The following is a 12,704-nucleotide window of genomic DNA, read 5'->3' as shown; positions in this document are numbered from 1 at the left end:
ATATATCTATAGATTATCTATTTAAATATCTATACACATGTAGAGATATAATTTATATATCTATCTATACATATATATATTTATTTATACATCTGTATAGATTTATATAATGGTATAAACACCTTTTCTTCTTTAGTCATTTATCTGTTGATCGACAACTGGTATCCTTCCATATTTTGGGTATTGTGGTCTAATATACAGTATTGCTTATGTATGCAAACTATTGAGAATCTCTGTGGCTTTTAGACATCAACTTACATTTAATAAATTACTTATAAGAAAAAAAAGAAAATTATCACAAAAATATAGTGACTGGTACTATATAATTATTTTGTCAAATCTCTATTATTTATTTTTCTGAATTAATGGAATCTTTGTTTTACATCCTGCAATGGGATGGAATGGCATTGTTCTTAAAGAGTGTACAAGTTGAAATTAATGGACTTCTAAGAATCAGGACTAGTGGGAACTTTGTTACATTTTTACAGAGCAGATCCTCTGAATTACTCTTCTTATGGTCCCCATCATCTTCTTTCTCAGGCTGTAAATGATGAGGTTGACCACTGGGATTAGGATGGTGTAGGAGACAGCAAGGACCTTATCCTCTGTGGAGTTTGGAAGGATCTTGGGCATAAGTAAGTGTAAACAAAGGGTGCATAGTAGAAAGTTACCAGAGTAAGATGGGTGTTGTAGGCTTTCTTCTTATCTTCTGTTGACTGCATGTGGCAGATAGCATGGACGGTGAAGCCGTAGGAACGTGCAATGCCAATGAAAGGAAACATAAGGAAGAGAGTGATGCTGACAAACACTGTGTACTCATAGACCCAGGTGTCCATGCAGGCCAGAGTCAACATGGCTGGAATATCACAAAAGAAATGGTTTATGACTTGGGATCTATACTAAGGGATTCAGAAGTCATATGCAGTGTGGGCACAGGAGTTGATTGAGCACATGATCAAAGATGCTCTTATGGTCACCACACAAACTCTTTTGCTCATAAAAACAGCATAGTGGAGAGGAAAGCAAATTTGCTGCAAAAAGATCATTGGCCACAGAGGTCAATAAAAATCCATCTGCATCAGATAAATTAATGAAAAAGAAACTCTGAGTTGCACATTTGTTTCCAGAGAGATAATCAGAAACCATATTAGGGACATTCCTGGAGATATAGTTCAGGTCCATGAGGGAGTTGACTAAGTAGAATATACATGGGTGTGTGGAGATGGGTGTCCAGGATGATCATGGACAGGTTACCAAACAGAGCCATTAGGAAAAGGAGAAAACTGTGAATGAAGAAAAACAGGACAATTCTACATAAGAATATGAAGAATAAATCAGTTGGTGTTCGGTTAATATTTTCCATGGGTCATTAATTTAGTTTCCCCTAAAGGGAGACACATAATAAGTACAGAAAAAACAATCTCTTATTAATTCATTATTTAAGATCCACTGTGACTTATTCAGGACACATTGCAGCTCTTAAAATAATTAACGCATATTTTGAAAAAAAAATTTCCTCATAGTTAAAAATCTTGATGTTATACGAATTTCAATCTCCAAAATATTTCATAGAAATGTGTAAATTTGTAAGGATAATATATTTCTGGGCGCCTGGGTGGCTCAGTGGGTTAAGCCGCTGCCTTCGGCTTAAGTCATGATCTCAGGGTCCTGGGATCGAGGCCTGCTTCGGGCTCTCTGCTCAGCAGGGAGCCTGCTTCCCTCTCTCTCTCTCTCTGCCTGCCTCTCCATCTACTTGTGATCTCTCTCTGTCAAATAAATAAATAAAATCTTTAAAAAAAAAAGGATAATATATTTCTGTGACTTTATTAAGATACCCATATTTTATTTTTCTGTATCAGTTTAGTTATTATCAACGCCAGACTTAGTACTTGTTATATATGCATTGTAAGGCAGTGTAAATGCATAAATTATAGACCCATACTTAAATATATTTTATGACACACAGGCAGTGATTTTTTTTTTCTATAATTAAGCCCTAAGATTTCTGAAATTATAGTAGTCTAGCAAGTCACGCTGTAGATATAAAACCTTTTGGTTTGTTCATTTGTTTGTTTTGATGCCAAGACTTATTATCTACTTCTTTTTCCCCCCAGAAATCTACAATGAAGAGTTATTGACAACTATAAGGTATAAGAAGCCAATTTGGGGGCACCTGGGTGGCTCAGTGGGTTAAGCCGCTGCCTTCAGCTCAGGTCATGATCTCAGGGTCCTGGGATCGAGTCCCGCATCGGGCTCTCTGCTCAGAAGGGAGCCTGCTTCCCTCTCTCTCTTTCTCTCTGCCTGCCTCTCTGTCTACTTGTGCTCTCTCTCTGTCAAATAAATAAATAAAATCTTAAAAAAAAAAAAAGAAGCTAATTTGGTCCTCCTCACTCTATATTCAATTGCTTTAAAGAAACTCCTATCCTGAAAGTTTTCTCTAAAATTTTATTTTAGCTCCTTGGCTCTGCTTACACTCTCTGAAAATATCTGTATTATTCTTCTGCTTCTCAATAATTATATAACAGTAAGTATTGCCTTATGGCACCTCTTCTCATTCTGTTTGACCTTTTGATATTGTGTATTTAAAACTCTTCCAATTTTTTGATAAGTGTGAGTTTAGCTCCTATATGTATCAAACTCTGTCATAAAACTTAACTAACATAATAATAAAGAAGTAAATCTACATAACTTTAAATGAAGTGGGAAACAGAGTAGAGGGTGGAATCAGAGATAGAAAGGTTAAGAACACATTGGGTGAAGACATTTTAAGGAATAGACATTTAAAAAAAGTAGGAGAGAGGCGACGGAGTCAAGATGGCGGAGAAGTAGCAGGCTGAGACTAGTACGGGTAGCGGGAGATCAGCTAAATAACTTATCTAAAGATTGCAAACACCTACAAATCCAATGGGAGATCGAAGAGAAGAAGAACAGCAATTCTAGAAACAGAAAATCAACCACTATCTGAAAGGTAGGACTGGCAGAGAAGTGAATCCAAAGCGATGGGAAGATAGACCGCGGAGGGAGGGGCCGGCTCCCGGCGAGCTGCGGAGCAATGGAGCAAAATCAGGACTTTTAAAAGTCTGTTCCGCTGAGGGACATCGCTCCAGAGGCTTAACTGGGGTGAAGCCCGGGCGGGGTCAGCGCGGCCTCAGGTCCCGCAGGGTCCCAGAAGGATAGGGGGTGTCTGAGTGTTGCAGAGCTTACCGGTATTAGAATGGGGAAGCCGGCTACAGAGACAGAGCCGAGGAGTGACTCTCAGCTCGGGGTTGCCTTGAACCGGTCGCAGGCTCGGTCAGCTAGGAGCGCAACCAAAGGCCAGGGTGCCGGGAGTCATCGGGCGCTGTTCTCTGAGGGCGCACTGAGGAGTGGGGCCCCAGGCTCTTGGCTCCTCTGTGCCGGAGACCGGGAGGCCGCCATCTTCACTACCGACCTCCAGACTCTACGGAAAGCGCTTAGGGAACAAAAGCTCCCGAAAGCAAACCCAGCAAACCTGAGCGGATTACTCAGCCCGGCCTGGGTAAGGGCGTGCAACTCCGCCTGGGGCAAAGACGCTTGAGAATCACTACAACAGGCCCCTCCCCCAGAAGATCAACGGGAAACCCAGCCAGGACCAAGTTCAACTACCAAGGAGAGTGGCGGAATTCCAGAGGAGAAGAAAGCAAAGCACAGAACTCATGGCTTTCTCCCCATGATTTTTTAGCCTTGCAGTTAATTTTTTTTTTTCTTTTTCAATTTCTTTTTTCTTTTTCTCTTCTTCTGCTAATTTTTTTTAACTTTTACCGTTTTCTTTTTTAACGTTTTCTAAATAGTTTATCTAAGATATATATATTTTTTCCTCTTTTTATATTTTTTCTTTATCAGCTTTCTTTTTTTAATAGTTTCTTTTTTTTTTTTTCTTTCTGAACACCTTTTTATCCCCTTTCTCCCCCCTCACAATTTGGGATCTCTTCTGATTTGGCTAAAGCATATTTTCCTGGGGTTGTTGCCACCCTTTTAATATTTTACTTGCTCCTTCATAAACTCTTATCTGGACAAAATGACAAGGCGGAAAAATTCACAACAAAAAAAAGAACAAGAGGCAGTACCAAAGGCTAGGGACCTAAAAATACAGACATTGGTAATATGTCAGATATAGAGTTCAGAATGACGATTCTCAAGGTTCTAGCCGGGCTTGAAAAAGGCATGGAAGATATTAAAGCAACCCTCTCGGGAGATATAAAAGCCCTTTCTGGAGAAATAAAAGAACTAAAATCTAACCAAGTTGAAATAAAAAAAAGCTATTAATGAGGTGCAATCAAAAATGGAGGCTCTCACTGCTAGGATAAATGAGGCAGAAGAAAGAATTAGCGATATAGAAGACCAAATGACAGAGAATAAAGAAGCTGAGGAAAAGAGGGACAAACAGCTACTGGACCACAAGGGGAGAATTAGAGATAAGGGACGCCATAAGACGAAACAACATTAGAATAATTGGGATTCCAGAAGAAGAGGAAACAGAGAGGGGAGCAGAAGGTATATTGGAGAGAATTATTGGAGAGAATTTCCCCAATATGGCAAAGGGAACAAGCATCAAAATCCAGGAGGTTCAGAGAACCCCCCTCAAAATCAATAAGAATAGGTCCACATGCCGTCACCTAATAGTAAAATTTACAAGTCTTAGTGACAAAGAAAAGATCCTGAAAGCAGCCCGGGAAAAGAAATCTGTAATGTACAATGGTAAAAACATTAGATTGGCAGCAGACTTATCCACAGAGACCTGGCAGGCCAGAAAGAGCTGGCATGATATATTCAGAGTACTAAATGAGAAAAACATGCAGCCAAGAATACTATATCCAGCTAGGCTATCATTGAAAATAGAAGGAGAGATTAAAAGCTTCCAGGACAAACAAAAACTGAAAGAATTTGCAAACACCAAACCAGCTCTACAGGAAATATTGAAAGGGGTCCTCTAAGCAAAGAGAGACCCTAAAAGTAGTAGATCAGAAAGAAATAGAGACAATATACAATAACAGTCACCATACAGACAATACAATGGCACTAAATTCGTATCTCTCAATACTTACCCTGAATGTTAATGGGCTAAATGCCCCAATCAAAAGACAGACGGTATCAGAATGGATAAACAAACAAAACCCATCTATATGTTGCCTACAAGAAACTCATCTTAAACCCGAAGACACCTCCAGGTTTAAAGTGAGGGGGTGGAAAAGAATTTACCATGCTAATGGACATCAGAAGAAAGCAGGAGTGGCAATCCTTATAGCAGATCAATTAGATTTTAAGCCAAAGACTATAATAAGAGATGAGGAAGGACACTATATAATACTCAAAGGATCTGTCCAACAAGAAGATCTAACAATTTTAAATATCTATGCCCCTAACGTGGGAGCAGCCAACTATATAAACCAATTAATAACAAAATCAAAGAAACACATCGACAAGAATACAATAATAGTAGGGGATTTTAACACTCCCCTCACTGAAATGGGCAGAACATCCAAGCAAAAGATCAACAAGGAAATCAAGGCCTTAAATGACACACTGGACCAGATGGACATCACAGATATATTCAGAACATTTCATCCCAAAGCAACAGAATACACATTCTTCTCTAGTGCACATGGAACATTCTCCAGAATAGATCACATTCTTGGTCCTAAATCAAGTCTCAACCGGTATCAAAAGATTGGGATCATTCCCTGCATATTTTCAGACCACAATGCTCTGAAGCTAGAACTCAATAACAAGAGGAAATTTGGAAAGAACCCAAATACATGGAGACTAAACAGCATCATTCTAAAGAATGAATGGGTCAACCAGGAAAATAAGAAAAATTGATAAAATTCATGGAAACAATGGGAATCTGTGGGACACAACAAAGGCAGTCCTGAGAGGAAAATATATAGCGGTACAAGCCTTTCTCAAGAAACAAGAAAGGACTCAGGTACACAACCTAACCCTACACCTAAAGGAGCTGGAGAAAGAACAAGAAAGAAACCCTAAACCCAGCAGGAGAAGAGAAATCATAAAGATCAGAGCAGAAAGCAATGAAATAGAAACCAAAAAAACAATAGAACAAATCAACGAAACTAGGAGCTGGTTCTTTGAAAGAATTAATAAGATTGATAAACCCCTGGCCAGACTTATCAAAAAGAAAAGAGAAAGGACCCAAATAAATAAAATCATGAATGAAAGAGGAGAGATCACAACGAACACCAAAAAAATACAGACAATTATAAGAACATACTATGAGCAACTCTACGCCAACAAATTTGACAATCTGGAAGAAATGGATGCATTCCTAGAGACATATAAACTACCACAACTGAACCAGGAAGAAATAGAAAGCCTGAACAGACCCATAACCAGTAAGAAGATTGAAACAGTCATCAAAAATCTCCAAACAAACAAAAGCCCAGGGCCAGACAGCTTCCCGTGGGAATTCTACCAAACATTTAAAGAAGAACTAATTCCTATTCTCCTGAAACTGTTCCAAAAAATAGAAATAGAAGGAAAACTTCCAAACTCATTTTATGAGGCCAGCATCACCTTGATCCCAAAACCAGACAAGGATCCCATCAAAAAAGAGAACTACAGACCAATATCCTTGATGAACACAGATGCAAAAATTCTCGTCAAAATACTAGCCAATAGGATTCAACAGTACATTAAAAGGATTATTCACCACGACCAAGTGGGATTTATTCCAGGGCTGCAAGGTTGGTTCAACATCCGCAAATCAATCAATGTGATACAACACATTAATAAAGAAAGAACAAGAACCATATGATACTCTCCATAGATGCTGAAAAAGCATTTGACAAAGTACAGCATCCCTTCCTGATCAAAACTCTTCAAAGTGTAGGGATAGACGGCACATACCTCAATATTATCAAAGCCATCTATGAAAAACCCACGGTAAATATCATTCTCAATGGAGAAAACTGAAAGCTTTTCCGCTAAGGTCAGGAACACGACAGGGATGTCCGTTATCACCACTGCTATTCAACATAGTACTAGAAGTCCTAGCCTCAGCAATCAGACAACAAAAGGAAATTAAAGGCATCCAAATCGGCAAAGAAGAAGTCAAACTATCACTCTTCGCAGATGATATGATACTATATGTGGAAAACGCAAAAGACTCCACTCCAAAACTGCTAGAACTTGTACAGCAATTCAGTAAAGTGTCAGGATATAAAATCAATGCACAGAAATCAGTTGCATTTCTCTACACCAACAACAAGACAGAAGAAAGAGAAATTAAGGAGTCCATCCCATTTACAATTGCACCCAAAACTATAAGATACCTAGGAATAAACCGAACCAAAGAGACTAAGAATCTATACACAGAAAACTATAAAGTACTCATGAAAGAAATTGAGGAAGACACAAAGAAATGGAAAAATGTTCCATGCTCCTGGATTGGAAGAATAAATATTGTGAAAATGTCTATGCTACCTAAAGCAATCTACACATTTAATGCAATTCTTATCAAAGTACCATCCATTTTTTTCAAAGAAATGGAACAAATAATCCTAAAATTTCTATGGAACCAGAAAAGACCTCGAATAGCCAAAGCAACATTGAAAAAGAAAGCCAAAGTTGGTGGCATCAAAATTCCGGACTTCAAGCTCTATTACAAAGCTGTCATCCTCAAGACAGCCTGGTACTGGCACAAAAACAGACACATAGATCAATGGAACAGAATAGAGAGGCCAGAAATGGACCCTCAACTCTATGGTCAACTCATCTTCGACAAAGCAGGAAAGAATGTCCAATGGAAAAAAGACAGCCTCTTCAATAAATGGTGTTGGGAAAATTGGACAGCCACATGCAGAAAAATGAAATTGGATCATTTCCTTACACCACACATGAAAATAGACTCAAAATGGATGAAGGATCTCAATGTGAGAAAGGAATCCATCAAAATCCTTGAGGAGAACACAGGCAGCAACCTCTTCGACCTCAGCCGCAGCAACATCTTCCTAGGAACATCACCAAAGGCAAGGGAAGCAAGGGCAAAAATGAACTTTTGGGATTTCATCAAGATCAAAAGCTTTTGCACAGCAAAGGAAACAGTGAACAAAACCAAAAGACAACTGACAGAATGGGAGAAGATATTGCAAATGACATATCAGATAAAGGGCTAGTGTCCAAAATCTATAAAGAACTTAGCAAACTCAACACCCAAGAACAAATAATCCAATCAAGAAATGGGCAGAAGAACACGAACAGACATTTCTGCAAAGAAGACATCCAGATGGCCAACAGACACATGAAAAAGTGCTCCATATCACTCGGCATCAGGGAACTACAAATCAAAACCACCATGAGATATCACCTCACACCAGTCAGAATGGCTAAAATTAACAAGTCAGGAAAGGACAGATGCTGGCGAGGATGTAGAGAAAGGGGAACCCTCCTACACTGTTGGTGGGAATGCAAGCTGGAGCAACCACTCTGGAAAACAGCATGGAGGTTCCTCAAAATGTTGAAAATAGAACTACCCTATGACCCTGCAATTGCACTGCTGGGTATTTACCCTAAAGATACAAACGTAGTGATCCGAAGGGGCACGTGCACCTGAATGTTTATAGCAGCAATGTCTACAATAGCCAAACTATGGAAAGAACGTAGATGTCCATCAACAGACGAATGGATAAAGAAGAGGTGGTATATATACACAATGGAATGCTATGCAGCCATCAAAAGAAATGAAATCTTGCCATTTGCGACGACGTGGATGGAACTAGAGGGTATCATGCTTAGCGAAATAAGTCAATCGGAGAAAGACAACTATCATATGATCTCCCTGATATGAGGGAGAGGAGATGCAGCATGGGGGGGGTTGAGGGGGTAGGAGAAGAGTAAATGAAACAAGATGGGATTGGGAGGGAGACAAACCATAAGTGACTCTTAATCTCACAAAACAAACTGAGGGTTGATGTGGGGAGGCAGTTGGGAGAGGGTGGTGAGGTTATTTATATTGGGGAGGGTATGTGCTATGGTGAGTGCTGTGAAGTGTGTAAACCTGGCGATTCGCAGACCTGTACCCCTGGGGATAAAAATATATGTTTATAAATAATAATAATAATAATAATAATAATAATAATAATAATGATGATGATGGAATGGAAAAAAAAAAAAGTAGGAGAAATGGCATTTTGAGAATATTCTAAGTAGGAAGGAGTGGAGAGAATTTTCTCCAGAAGAAATACCATCAGTGAGTAAAGCCCAGCATGCTGTGCCTACAAAGGATTGTAGTGCTTCACTCTCTCATACTTTTCTAGGACCAAAGCCATCAGAATATTGAGGAATTCTTTGTATGAAAGATAGACACACACCCATATATGTACACTGAATTAAAAATGACCTGCATAAATGCCTGGTGGTGGATATTATGGAGGCACGTATTGCATGGAGCAATGGGTGTGGTGCATAAACAATGAATCTTGGAACACTGAGAAAATAAATTTAAATTTAAAAAAGATAAATGCAAGAAACTTTACAACAAAGTGTGATGTCTTCAGAGAAAAATGAGAATTTGTTAAATCCATACTAAAGATGTCATGTGCTATTTAACATGAAGTGTCAAATAATAATAACCTTTTGCAAAATAAATGATAATAATTAATATCATAAATTTAATGAAGGTTTGAAAAGATAAATTGATGAAAATCGACCAGAAAGCACAATAAAACACAAAATTTGACACTTAGGACAAATAATAGAGTGAGAGGAATAATATTAGATGACCCAATATATACTTATGGGCATTTCTGTAACTGTGTATGACATTCTTTTTTTTTGACACAATATTTATTTATTTTTAAGTTATTATTACAAAAAGAAATTTTTTCTAAACCAATATATGAGTTACAATATTGAATGGTGATGTAAAGAACACAGAAAATTAAAATAAATAATCATTAAATGGTATTTTCTTGAAAATACTCAATATTGAGGCACCTGGGTGGTTCAGTGGATTAAGCCTCAGCCTTAGGCTCAGGGTCCTTGGATGGAGCCCTGCATGAGGCTCTCTGCTCAGCAGGGAGCCTGCTTCCTCCTCTCTCTCTGCCTGTCTCTGTCTACTTGTGATGTCTGTCTGTCAAATAAATAAATAAAAATCTTTAAAAAAAATAGAAAATACTCAATATTGTCTTGAAAACAATTTCTTGATAATCCTCAAAACGAGGTAGACTGGTATTCTAAATTCACCTTGAGAGAAATTATGATAATATGAAAAGAAATCTATGCAGCCATACATATAAAATAACATCATGTTTCAAATACTGTTATATATTTTATATGTGAACAATAAATTCTAGGAGATGGAATAAAGCTCTAGATGCATATCCTCAAATGTAACATGGTATGCAACCATGTTGACAGAATGGGAAGGGGAGGCAAAAACGTTGATGATGTATGAATGGGATGACTCATCATCCACAGTGGCCTGAGTTACAAATCATGGCCTGGTATTTTGGATTTAGAAATCAAGTATTAGGGATGAGCATATTGTTTAAAAAACTGAGAAAGTATTGGGAAAATTGTAAATGAATTTGAAGTATTTTCCCTGGGTGTCAATAGACATAGGTTATGGGATCATAATTTTATCCTGTGGTTTGTTGATGCCATTCCATTTATTCTTGGAATAATATACTAAAGTGATAAAAAAAAAGTTATTTCTGTTAGTAATTTTCACGTACTCAAATTATTGCAGATGTGCATTTCCTAAACTACCTTGAAATACCTCCATCATGGCTCTGGGTCTATGTGAAGCAATTGATTTTCAGTTATTGGGTGGTCACTTTCAATTTGTAGAGGAAAAACTGGGAGAGCTGGTTGTGTTCATAAGTTAAATAGATATTGCATCTGACAGATAAGCCACTTTAGATATTGAATATCTGCTTATAAATTCTGATCTGTAGAATTATATTTTTATGTTAAAATACTTAGATTACCCCCCCAACCCCCCATGTTGCATCTCCATGAGTGACTCTTAATCTCACAGAACAAACTGGGGGTTGATGGGGGGAGGGGGGTTGGGAGGGGGGTGGGATTGTGGACACTGTGGGGGGGTGTGTGCTGTGGTGAGTGCTGTGAGCTGTGTGGACCTGGTGATTCGCAGACCTGTGCCCCTGGGGATAAAAATATATTATATGTTTATAAAAAATAAAATTAATTAATTACCAAAAAATACTTAGATTATTTCCCCATTACTTTAATTTTACTCAACGATGTAAAGAAAACAATTCTATTTACTTTGCAAAAGATTTGCACCTGCTTCAGTCTTTTAAACTTCACTAGAACTTTTGGGTCTAGCATCAGCATTACTGACAATAGACAGTGGAGAAAAAGAGAAAGAGATGGTTTCTTAGTGAGTTGGAGAACTAAGGCTTGAACCTGAAGAAGGTTCATACATGGCAGAGAAGATAGGACTATACGCTTCCATTCACCATGTCAAGATTGGTGCCAGGAGTTAATTATATTTACTCCTGACCAAAGTCTCTTGAGGTTGACACTACCATCAATACTTGCTGTTGATCAATCGAGTTTCAGAGATGTAAGGGAATTCTTTGGATTTCTTGTATTAACATAGGTGGTAAATAGATGCAGATATTTATATGTGAAATTTCTATTTAAAAAGAATCCTATCTTAACACTAAATATTTAGGCAACAATTAGGAAATAACAAATGGTTATTTTTAACTGCTCAGTACTTAATAGAATTAAAAGAAAAATTTAAAAGCTATTAATTAAAAATGCACTTCTGATGAAACAGTGTGAAGAATACCTACACGTTATTTAAGCCTAAGTAAATTGGTTTAGTGCTTCTGTATTGTCATTTCAAGAAATTTCTTGCTTCCTCTCATTTTCAGTCGTAATCATTTTTTCTCTTGTTCTTGGCAACCATAAAACTTTTATCAACAGTGTAGAAAATACACACATCACTTCCAGATCGTCTCAATGAACTCTTACCCATGTCCTGTCACCATACCAAAGTTGCCCTAGGTGGTTTTGCTTACGAAGATCAACCTTCTCTTTATTACCTCCTCTGTACATTGCTTTGTAAATGTATATATTCAGTTTATTCCTACATCATAATGAGGAAGTTCTTCTAAATAGTGGTATTTATAAATAATTTGCATATTACCATTTTTATTTTAGTTTAAGTATATTTAATAAGCATTATCTATATTACATATATTATTTTCCCTGTTTTCCATGTTTGTATTCAATTGCAAATAAAATTTGAAAAACCTCTCACTTTATTGATGCACATATTTACAGAATAAAGTGATTTTTCAAATATAAGATCATTATGATAAAGATTAAATGCAGATTCCAGATGATGGGACGTAATTTAGTTAAAACTATATAGTGATCCAGTGTCAAATCTGGAAATGTGTCCTCTAGATACCAGACAATGAAGAATTTTCTTCTGAAGCAAACAAATCTCAAAGAAAGATCATTGGGGTCACTAAATAAATCTGGTTGCAATCATTTTTATCGATTACTGCATAGTTGGAGAAAGAATGTGCATTTAACAAAGAAATTTCTAGATTTTTACCTAAAATGTTTTAAGAATTCTCAGACTAAACTTTTATAGTCATCTGAATGTAAAAACAAAAAAATCGCCACCAGTTTTCATATAAATTTGGATTGCTTTTTCTCTTTTCAAGAACCCTGTCATACTTTTG

General features: G+C 37.4%; 1 pseudogene; it reads right to left on the bottom strand.

The window, feature by feature from the left end:
• Nucleotides 1-474: 474 nt before the first annotated feature.
• On the bottom strand, nt 475-1,363 carry LOC125100079 (olfactory receptor 2L8-like; annotated as a pseudogene).
• Between the last annotated feature and the right edge of the window lie 11,341 nt (nt 1,364-12,704).

The sequence above is a fragment of the Lutra lutra genome, chromosome 5 (genome assembly GCF_902655055.1).
Source record: "Lutra lutra chromosome 5, mLutLut1.2, whole genome shotgun sequence".
NCBI lineage: Eukaryota > Metazoa > Chordata > Mammalia > Carnivora > Mustelidae > Lutra > Lutra lutra.
Note: the sequence above shows the minus strand (reverse complement) of the source record. Positions and strands in the feature narration are given on the sequence as shown.